Source organism: Salmo trutta, chromosome 17 (assembly GCF_901001165.1).
Source record: "Salmo trutta chromosome 17, fSalTru1.1, whole genome shotgun sequence".
Lineage (NCBI taxonomy): Eukaryota > Metazoa > Chordata > Actinopteri > Salmoniformes > Salmonidae > Salmo > Salmo trutta.
The window spans coordinates 3,897,284-3,909,655 of NC_042973.1; positions in this window are offsets into that span (position 1 = coordinate 3,897,284).

Sequence of the window (12,372 nt, forward strand, 5' to 3'; positions counted from 1 at the left end):
AGAGGAGACAGAGATCGAGAGAGAGAGAGAGGATGAGAGAGAGAGAGAGAGAGAGAGAGAGAGGAGAGAGAGAGAGAGAGAGAGATGGGAGAGAGAGTGAGATGGAGAGTGAGAGCGATAGAGAGAGAGAGATGGGAGAGAGAGTTAGATGGAGAGAGAGAGAAAGATGGGGAGAGAGAGAGAGAGATAGAGATGGGGAGAGAGATAGAGAAATGGGGGAAGAGAGAGATGGGGAGAGAGAGAGAGAGATGGTGAGAGAGAGCGATGGGGAGAGAGAGAGAGAAAGATGTGGAGAGAGAGAGAGCGAGAGATGGGAGAGAGAGAGCGAGAGATGGGAGAGAGAGAGAGAGAGATGGGGAGAGAGAGATAGAGAGAGATGGGGAGAAAGAGAGACGGGAAGAGAGAGAGAGAGAGAGAGAGAGAGAGAGGGATGGATGGATGGATGGATGGATGGATGGATGGATGGATGCATGGATGGATGGATGGATGGATGGCTGACTGGCTGGATGGCTGGTTGGCTTACTGGCTGGATGGCTGACTGACTGACTGGCTGACTGACTGGCTGACTGGATGATTGACTGGATGGCTGGCTGGCTGACTGTCCGGCTGACTGGCTGACTGACTGGATGGCTGACTGGCTGGCTGGCTGACTGGATGACAGGATGACTGGCTGGCTGGCTGACTGTCCGGCTGACTGGCTGAATGACTGGATGGCTGACTGGCTGGCTGACTGGATGACTGGACGACTGGCTGGCTGGCTGACTGTCCGGCTGACTGGCTGACTGACTGGATGGCTGACTGGCTGGTTGACTGGCTGGCTGGCTGACTGGATGACTGGCTGGCTGGCTGACTGTCCGGCTGACTGGCTGACTGACTGGATGGCTGTTTGGCTGGTTGACTGGCGGACTGACTGACTAACTGACTGACTGGATGGCTGGCTGACTGACTTACTGGCTGGCTGACTGGCTGGCTGACAGGCTGGCTGACAGGCTGGCTGGCGGGCTGGCTGACTGGATGGATGGCTAACTGGCTGGATGGCTGACTGGATGGATGGCTGGCTGGCTGGCTGACTGGATGGATGGCTGGCTGGCTGGCTGACTGGATGGTTGACTGGTGGACTGACTGGCTGGCTGGCTGGCTGGCTGGCTGACTGGATGGCTGGCTGGCTGGCTGACTGTCCGGCTGACTGGCTGACTGACTGGATGGCTGGCTGGCTGGCTGGCTGACTGGCTGTCTGACTGGCTGACTGACTGGATCGCTGACTATCTGGTTGGCTGGCTGGCTGGCTGGCTGACTGGCTGTCTGTCTGGCTGACTGGATCACTGATTGGCTGGTTGTCTGTCTGACTGGCTGACTGGATCACTGATTGGCTGGCTGGCTGGCTGACTGGCTGGCTGACTGGCTTACTGACTGGCTAGCTGGTTGGCATGACTGGCTGGCTGGCTGGCTGGCTTGCTGACTGGCTGGCTGACTGGCTGACTGGATGGCTCACTGACTGGCGGACCAGTTGGCTGGCTCGATGTTGACTTGCTGGCAGGCTGGTTAGCTGACTGGCTGGCTGACTGGTGGACTGACTGGTGGACTGACTGACTGACTGACTGACTGACTGACTGACTGACTGACTGACTGACTGGCTGACTGGCTGGCTGGCTGACTGGCTGGCGGGCTGACTGCAGTACGCCAGCTAAAGGAGGAGGAGGGAAGGTAACCTCTGGGAGAAAACCAAACATGAGGAAATGCCTAGCATCAACTCTATGTCCACCGGCCCACACAGTCCATTACAGCTGCTGATGGGAAATGAGACCATGTGACGGACTGACACTTTAGAATGAACAGAAAGCCTACAACCCTCCCAACACAGTGGATTTACACTTCACGGTTTTTCACAGAGCTACTGTTGCAACGCCTTCAATTTCAGAGAACTAAATATATAAACCGTTTAAATATATATGATACTGAAAATAATGACAATTTCCATCTGCTTTTAAATGCATTTGTTTCAGAACATTTAACTAAAGCACATTCTCACTTTTAAAAAATGCACCACAAGCTAATGGAAAAGAAAAAACCCTCATTCTACGATATCCCATCACTCATCTGTAATCAGTGATGATAATTATACCACTTCCAGGGATCCGGAAACCGAACAATCAAATGGACGAGGAAGTGCGTTGTGAAATCAACATGACATCTTAAAGGATAGAGTTTACCGGTTCCAGGCATCAAACCACGGTGAAAACGGTGAACGCAAAAGCCCCTCAGATCTAGTGTACACTCCCTATGTCTAGTGTACACTCCCCTATGTCTAGTGTACACTCCCCTATATACAGTCTGATGGACAATATGTAAGCCGATACAGTGTCTACTCTACACCCCTTGGATTGCCAGGAAGTCACTGACATACGTGTGTGTGTATAGTGATATTTATGTAACGTCTCTGTGAATGTGTGTTAGACAGTATACCATATACTGTAAGTCTTATACCAGGGTATTTGGAAATAGCCACAGGATGTTTTTTTCAATACCGTCAATAGCGTTGAAACTATTTCTTTGAACTTTTCTTTTTATAATTTTGAATATTTGTAGATACTTTTTAAGTAAATATCTGTTGTCAACTTGTGCAAGCTGGCGAAGTGGTACGCTTCTTAAAAAATCAAGCTTCTCTTGGTAACAGCAGAAAATACCCTCTTGGATCAAGATCCCTGCTGTCTAATATTTGTTTTGTGAAAACTGTGAGTAGCTATCATGACACAAGGCCAGACCCAGATGCAGACACAGGAGGCAGATGGTTGGAGTCTTACAATGATTATTAATCCAAAAAGGAATAGGCAAGAGAATGGTCGTGGACAGGCAAAAAGGTCAAAACCACTTCAGAGTCCAGGAGGTACAGAGTGGCAGAAAGGCTCGTAGTGAAAGCAGGCAGAATGGTCAGGCAGGTGGGTACAGAGCCCAAAACCGGGACGACTAGAAAAAGGAGAATAGCAAAAGGCAGGAGAATGGGAAAAACGCTGGTTGACTTGGAAAACATACAAGACGAACTGGCACAGAGAGACAGGAAACATAGGGATAAATACACTGGGGAAAATCAGCGACACCTGGAGGGGGTGGAGACGATCACAAGGACATGTGAAACACATCAGGGCATGACAGTACCCCCCTCCCTGGGCGCATACCTGGCTGACCGGGGTGTCTGCGGTGAAAGTCGGCGATGAGGGCTGGGTCCAGGACATTCTTAGCGGGGACCCAGCACCTCTCCTCCGGGCCATAACCCTCCCAGTTAACCAGGTACTGGAAACCCCTGACCACTTCCCGTGGTCGAACCTTTAGGAGGCGTCTCGCCGTATACGCTGGCTGGCCATCGATTACCCAGGGGGAGGGATGGGCCTGGAAACAGAAGAGAAAGGACAGTGAGACACAGGCTTATTTCTGGACACATGGTTAAGTAGGGTGGATATAGAGGGTATGGGGTAACACAAGATGGACAGCAGTGGAACTCAGGACTCTGGAGATGGGAAAAGGACCAATGAACCGGAGAGACATTTTGCGGGACTCTACTCGCAGGGGCAAGTCCCGAGTGGAAAGCCATACCCTCTGCCCAATCCAGTAGTGGGGAGCTGGGGTCCGGCGACGGTCCACTTGTCGACGATACCTGGAGTTGGTCCAGGCTCTTCTCCAGGTACGTCGACAGCGGCGGACAAACATCTGGGCTGAGGGTACGCTGACCTCCTGTTCTTGTTCCGGGAAGAGTGGAGGCTGATACCCCATGGAGCACTCAAAAGGGGAGAGTCCCGTGGCAGAACAGGGAAGGGTGTTCCGGGCATACTCCACCCAGACCAGTGGACGGCTCCAGGCAGTGGGGTTGGTTGAGACCAGGCATCTCAGGGTGGTTTCCAGATCTTGGTTGGCTCTCTCCGACTGACCGTTGTTTTGGGGATGGAATCCAGATGACAGGCTGGCCGACGACCCAATAATGGTGCAGAATGCCTTCCAGAACTGAGACGAGAACCCCGATCGGAAAACATGTCTACCGGGAGTCCATGGATCCGGAAGACATGCTGCACCATAAGCTGGGCCATTTCCTTGGCAGAAGGTAGTTTGGAAAGAGGGATGAAATGGGCGGCCTTGGAGAACCGATCGACTACCGTCAGAATGACAGTGTTGCCATCAGATGGTGGGAGCCCAGTGACAAAGTCCAGAGATATATGAGACCAGGGACAATGGGGGACCGGTAGTGGCTGAAGGAGACCAGAAGGAGCTTGCCGTGGAGTCTTGTTCTGAGAACACACTGTGCATGCGGCGACGAAGGCAGAGACGTCAGTAACCCTTGTGGGCCACCAGGAACATTGTCAGAGGAAGGCTAGAGTATGACGGGACCCTTGATGACAGGTCAGCCTGGAGGAATGAGCCCATTCCAGGACCCGGGACTGGACTGGGTTAGGGACAAGCAGCCGGTTAGCCGGGCCACCTTCAGGTCCAGGATGGGAGCGTTGCACCTCTCAATACCCCAATCCACAGTGGCAGCAAGGCACCAGGATCCTCCGAAGGAGGTAAGCGTGGTTCACGGGGAGCCGGGATAGGCTGTACAAACTCACCACAGAGAGGGAAAAAAATTACTGGGTGATTGGGGTTTTTCAGAGGTGGCTAACGCTGAGCTAACTCCCTGATTTGCTCCATCATAGCCATTAACACATGGTCATGGCATTCCGTCAAGGTCCTGAGCCCTTCCAAAAGGCCCTGTAACAACTCCTCATGTCTCCTAATGGTGGCACCCTGCAGGGAGACAGCGTGGCGGAGCTGGTCCAAGTCTGCTGGGTCTGTCATGGCCAGTTCGTACTATCATGGTAAGACCCAGATGCAGACATAGGGGGCATTTTGTAGTTACATGTATAACTTAATGAGCTGGGATGTCTGTCCTGCAAATAGTTTATGTCAGAGCCTGTATTTGGGCCCCTGAGCGGCGTGGTGGTCTAAGACACTGCTGCTCAGTTCAAGAGGCGACACTACAGTCCCTGGTTTGAATCCAGGATGAATCCCATCTGGCCGTGATTGGGAGTCCCATAGGGTGGTGCACATTTGGCCCAGCATCGTCCAGGTTTGGCCGGGGTAGGCCGTCATTGTAAATAAGAATTTGTTCATAAACTGACGCCTAGTTAAATAAAGGTTACATTCAAAAAAGAAATGTTAGCATTCGCTATAAAATTTTACATCTACTTGTTAGCATTGCTAACTTTCAGATTACAGAGGCTCAGTGGGGTTTTAAAATAACGCCCCTTGTGTTCAGTGCCAGTATTACCAAATATCCCGGTATGGCACACTGCCCAAACCTAGTGTGTGTACAGTATTATTTCTGTGATGTGTCCCAGACCTGCTGTTTTCAACTCTCTAGAGACAGCAGGAGCGGTAGAGATACTCTGAATGATCGGCTATGAAAAGCCAATTGACATTTACTCCTGAGGTGCTGACCTGTTGCACCCTCTACAACCTCTGTGGTAATTATTATCTGACCCTGCTGGTCATCTATGAACATTTGAACATCTTGGCCATGTTCTGTTATAATCTCCACCCGGCACAGCCAGAAGAGGACTGGCCACCCCTCATAGCCTGGTTCCTCTCTAGGTTTCTTCCTAGGTTTTGGCCTTTCTAGGGAGTTTTCCCTAACCACTGCGCTTCTACACCTGCATTGCTTGCTGTTTGGGGTTTTAGGCTGGGTTTCTGTACAGCACTTTGAGATTTCAGCTGATGTAAGAAGGGCTTTAAAAATAAATTTGATTTGATTTTGATTTTTGATATGTGTGTACTGTATGCTATTTTAGTTGAATCCCTTTCTTCTTTCCCAGGGGAACACTAGACTAGGTATTGTTGTTGTTGAAATATAAATGAAGGGTTAGCATCTTGCTTACCTCACAAAAGAATAGAGAAAATCTGACAGACTAGTGCACTATATTCCCTATCTATTGCACTACTTTAGACCAGAGCCCTACGACCAGTAGTGCACTACTTTAGACCAGAGCCCTACGACCAGTAGTGCACTACTTTAGACCAGACCCCTACGACCAGTAGTGCACTACTTTAGACCAGAGCCCTATGACCAGTAGTGCACTACTTTAGACTGGAGCCCTATGACCAGTAGTGCACTACTTTAGACTAGAGCCCTATGACCAGTCTGATACAGCGGTACAGTGGTCTTACAGACCTCATGTCTGGCACAGTGGTCTTACAGGCCTCAGTTCTGGTACACTGGTGTTACAGCCCTCAGGTCTAACCCTATGTAAACTGTGATAGCTTACATCAATACAATCATGCTAGTGTCTCGATAACTGGCTGTCAGTCAAATCTAAGTGGAGGGAAAATCACGCACGTGTCTGACGTTTGACCCAGGTCTGAAAACCTAAACGCATGGACAGTCAGTTTCAAATCACAATATGACAGTAATAGACAGAAGAAAGAGCTCTTGTTGTTTGAGATGTTTTCAAGCTTGTTCTGTCTTCAATTATAATGCAAAAAAATTATCATTGGGAACCAACCAACAGTTACAGAGAAAACAAAACAAGAATATGATATCTGAACTATGAAACATGACATAATGTGAAAGTTTTTGGGTCTTACACATGTCTCCACGACTCAAAGGTAGCCAGAGGTTTTGGGTTTTACGCATGTCTCCACGACTAGGAAGTAGCCAGAGGTTTTGGGTCTTTACACATGTCTCCACGACTCGTAGGTAGCCAGAGGTTTTGGGTCTTACGTATGTCTCCACGACTCGTAGGTAGCAGAATGTTTTGGGTCTTACGCGTGTCTCCACAACTCGTAAGTAGCCGGAGGTTTTGGGTTTTACGCATGTCTCCATGGCTCGTAGGTAGCAGGAGGTTTTGGGTATTACGTCAAAGACAGTGCCAGTATGTAGACAAAATCCTAGAGTCACTGCTACAGAACATGAGGACACAATCTTCTGTTCTGTCACCGCTCAGAAAGATCAGAGATCGGTAACTCTTTAAAGGAGCTACCACGTGACTGGCTGCTGTGTGGAACTTCATCTGTCTCCTTTTGACGTACATCACTGGTCTGTCAACTTGTGAAATACAGTTCATCAAGACATGCCACTGCCTCACACATTCACATGACACTTCACCACAAGACGAGCCTCAGATGATGGCAGCCCATGCTGACTTCAGTAAGAGCTCTCTCTCAGTGAACAATAGAAGAGAGCCAAGGTGTGGTCTGTCTGCCATCTACAGGTATGCTAATCCTATGCAGTGTGGTCTGTCTGCCATCTACAGGTATGCTAATCCTATGCAGTGTGGTCTGTCTGCCATCTACAGGTATGCTAATCCTATACAGTGTGGTCTGTCTGCCATCTACAGGTATGCTAATCCTATACAGTGTGGTCTGTCTGCCATCTACAGGTATGCTAATCCTATGCAGTGTGGTCTGTCTGCCATCTACAGGTATGCTAATCCTATGCAGTGTGGTCTGTCTGCCATCTACAGGTATGCTAATCCTATACAGTGTGGTCTGTCTGCCATCATCAGGTATGCTAATCCTATGCAGTGTGGTCTGTCTGCCATCTACAGGTATGCTAATCCTATACAGTGTGGTCTGTCTGCCATCATCAGGTATGCTAATCCTATGCAGTGTGGTCTGTCTGCCATCTACAGGTGTGCTAATCCTTTGCAGGCGAATATCAGCAATTCATCCCTGACGTCGATAGAATACGACAAGGGTAATGAACTGTCAGATCTAACCTGGAGTTTCCTTCCTTCTCAGGTTTAGGGTGAGAGGAGAGTAGGGAGGGGGGAGGGAGGGAATGGGTGTGGTGATGACATTTCACATGATCTCCCCATGATTTCCCTATGATCTCCCCATGATCTCCCCATGATCTCCCTATGATTCCCCCTATGATCTCCCCATGATCTCCCTATGATCTCCCTGTGATCTCCCTGTGATCTCCATATGATCTCCCCATGATCTCCCTATGATCTCCCCGTGATTTCCCCGTGATCTCCCCATGATCTCCCTATGATCTCCCTATGATCTCCCCATGATCTCCCCATGATCTCCCTATGATCTCCCTATGAACTCCCTATAATCACCCTATGATCTCCCCATGATCTCCCTATGATCTCCCCGTGATTTCCCCGTGATCTCCCCATGATCTCCCTATGATCTCCCTATGATCTCCCCATGATCTCCCCATGATCTCCCTATGATCTCCCTATGAACTCCCTATAACCACCCTATGATCTCCCTATGATCACCCTATGATCTCCCCGTGATCTCCCCGTGATTTCCTCGTGATCTCCCTATGATCTCCCCATGATCTCCCCATGATCTCCCTATGTGCATGACCTCCCACCGGAACTCTGGGTCTCCTCAGGGATAAAGCTGCCCAGTTTCAGTAGTCATGTTTCAGTAGTCATGTTTCAGTAGTCATGTTTCAGGTGTCATGTTTCAGTAGTCATGTTTCTGAAGCTATGTGCTGCTGCTTGCGTTTGCAAATTGAACGGAAACATTCTCGTTAGCATGAGTACTTCGTCATTGACTGATTAATTAAATGGCTTAATACATGAGCGGAGCGAACTGGAATGGTAAACACATACTTGCCAAAGCTAGAAAAGAGCTAAATGAGATCTTTAGAAAATAACAAGGTAAGATACTCAAGTGACGGAGTGGTGTGGAGCCTGTCACTCTTTCCTTCCTCAAACAACTCGGTAGAATGTCTTTGTTTCGACGACAGTCTTCGTTTTTGGAGGCAATTACCTGTCCTATAAGACAATACCAACAGTTACTACAGAATCAACTGTCCTGCAAGACAATACCAACAGTTACTACAGAATCAACTGCCCTGCAAGACAATACCAACAAATACTACTGAGTCAACTGTCCTAGGTAGACAATACCAACAAATACTATTGAATCAAATGTCCTACAAGACAATACCAACAGATACCTATTGAGTTAAAAAATCTACTTGCTGCTCTTGTAGGAGCTGATGTCCTTCCAAACTACAGATGACGCACTGAGACTGGGGCCAAGTAACACAATGCAATTCATGCTGACATCACAACAACAACAACATAATCCCAGTGATCATTCGACTGAACAACACACCTCATGCTGAACATCTATCATACCTAAAACAGAGATTAAACTACTTTACAGTATAATATGAATATAATCAGGTTAATATATGACATCTCTCTTTAATCATCCGAGAGAATGTTTATTTGTTATTTAAACCTTTTTTTTGTTGATCTCACGTTATCATCAAACACAATAAATCAGAACAAGACAGACTCCCTCTGGGAGAGACCACCAACTTAGAATTAATGTTATCGCTCTTCTTGACGATAACAAGGAACTCTGAATGTGTTCGTTAACTTGGAGCAGCTGTATTTAAATGAGATCCATAGGTCGGTGAGGTTGAGACGGCACGGTTTGAGTTAGTGTGAGAAACAGCTGAATTAGAACCTACGAGGATAATGAGTTATACACTACTGTCAAGAAACTAATATTTGAGGAGGGAAGGAGTTAGGGAGGCTGGGAGAGAGTGAGAGCGGGGGGGGAGACAGAAATAGAGAGAGAGTGAGCGAGGTAGAGAGCGAGAGAGAAGAGAGAAGAGAGAAGAGAGAAGAGAGAGAGAGAGAGAGAGACAGACAGACAGACAGACAGACAGACAGACAGACAGACAGACAGACAGACAGACAGACAGACAGACAGACAGACAGACAGACAGACAGACAGACAGACAGACAGACAGACAGAAATCAAGAGAAAGAAGAGAAGAGGGATTCCAGGCAGTGGCAGTGTCCATGGAATACTACTGGACAACAAGGACATGGACACCAGTTATGATGTAACAACAGCCAGTGGCCCCTCCGTCATGGAACTCCACCTTCCACGACTCTATTACGCAAGCTTCTATTTAAAGAAAATGGTGATTAAGACGAGCAACAGTCAGAAGCCACCTGATATCGGCCTTACAGTCAGATGATAAACAGAGCATCAAATTCATGTGAGCTGAGGCACCAATGTGTGCAGTGACAAGGACCTCTTTCTCTAGCTGTGCCGGGTCTTATTCTGGCTCTGCCGGGTGGCTGAAAATGAGCTCAGGTGCATCCTGTTTCCATTGATAATCCTTGAGATATTTCTACAACTTGATTGGAGTCCACCTGTGGTAAATTCAATTGATTGGACATGATTTGGAAAGGCACACACGTGTCTATATAAGGTCCCAGAGTTGACTGTGCATGTCAGAGCAAAAACCAAGCCATGAGGTTGAAGGAATTGTCCGTAGAGCGCTGACACAGGATTGTGTCAAGACACAGATCTGTGGAAGGGTACCAAAAAAATGTGCAGCATTGAAGGTGGCCTCCATCATTCTTAAATGCAAGAAGTTTGGAACCAACAAACTGAGCAATCGGGGGACAAGAGCCTTGGTCAGGGAGGTGACCAAGAAGCTGATGGTCACTCTCAAAGAGCTCCAGAATTCCTCTGTGGAGATGGAAGAATCTTCCAGAAGAACAACCATCTCTGCAGCACTCCACCATTTTTACATTTTTTACATTTACGTCATTTAGCAGACGCTCTTATCCAGAGCGACTTACAAATTGGTGCATTCACCTTATGATATCCAGTGGAACAACCACTTTACAATAGTACATCTCTATCTTTTTTTTTGGGGGGGGGGTTAGAAGGATTACTATATCCTATCCCAGGTATTCCTTAAAAAGGTGGGGTTTCAGGTGTCTACGGAAGGTGGTGATTGACTCCGCTGTCCTGGCGTCGTGAGGGAGCTTGTTCCACCATTGGGGTGCCAGAGCAGCGAACAGTTTTGACTGGGCTGAGCGGGAACTGTGCTTCTGCAGGCCTTTATGGTCTTTATGGTAAAGTGGCCAGACGGAAGCCACTCCTCAGTAAAAGGCACATGACAGCCTGCTTGGAGTTTGCCAAAAGGCACCTAAAGACTCTCAGACCATGAGAAACAAGATTCTCTGGTCTGATGAAACCAAAATTGAACACTTTGGCCTGAATGCCACATCTCAAGGAAACCTGGCACCATCCCTATGGTGAAGCATGGTGGTGGCAGAATCATACTGTGGGGATGTTTTTCAGCGGCAGGGACTGGGGGGACTAGTCAGGATCGAGGGAAAGATGAACAAAACAAAGTACAGAGAAATCCTTGATGAAAACCTGCTCCAGAGCGCTCTGGATCAGATAGTCTAGCGTTAGCTAGCTACATTTTCTGATATTACACGTTTATTATTTTGACAAAGTGTTTTCATTTCAAGCTAAAGTGTACAGTTAGCTAGCTAGCTAACGTTAGCTGGCTGGCTCCCTAGCTAACGCTAAGTGTATGACGTTATTAATTGTTTCTCTGAACCGTTTGCTTTGCTAATTATAGCCTAATGTTAGCTAGCAAACATTGAACCTGGTTGGTTAGATCCCAGCAGACTCATGCAGGGTAGTAACAACATGATTTGGCACTATGTTTATTGTTGTTTAACTAGCTAACGTTAGCTAGCTGGATAGTTAGCTAACGTAATGTGACTTCTGTGATTTTACACAATATTTACCTAGCTAGGTTCATTGTTTACCTAGCGATCTAGCTACATGTCTTAAGCTAAAGTGTACTCTTAGCTAGCTATCTAACGTTAGCTGGCTGGCTCCTATCATCGTCGTGTCATCAGTAAACTTGATGATGTTGCTGGAGTTGTGTGTTGCCACGCAGTCATGGGTGAACAGGCAGAACAGGAGGGGACTAAGCACACACCCCTGAGGGGCCCCGTGTTGAGGATCAGCGTAGCATAGGTGAATTTGCCTACCCTCACTACCTGGGGTTGGCCCATCAGGAAGTCCAGGATCCAGTTGCAGAGGGAGGTGTTCAGTCCCAGGGTCTTGGTGATGAGCTTGGAGGGGACAATGGTGTTGACCGCTGAGATGTCGTCAATGAACAGCATTCTCACATAGGTATTCCTCTTATCTAGGTGGGTGAGGGCAGTGTGGAGTGCAATTGAGATTGCGTCGTCTATAGATCTGTTGGGGCGGTATGTAAATTGGAGTGGGTCTAGGGTGTCTGGGATGATGGAGTTCATGTGTGCCATAATCAGCCTTTCAAAACACTTCATGATTATAGAAGTGACTGCTACAGGGCGGTAATCATTGTGGCATAAAGCCTTAGAGTTCTTGGGAACAGGAATGAGGGTAGTCATCTTAAAACTTGGGGATTACAGACTGGGACAAAGAGGGGTTGAAAATTACCTTGATTACACGTGTCTTAATAACGCAGAATTAAAATTGTCAGTGACAAGCAAGGCGGCATCCGGAGGAAAATGTTCCTGCTTGTTTATAGCCTCGTACAGTTTGTTCATTACCAGC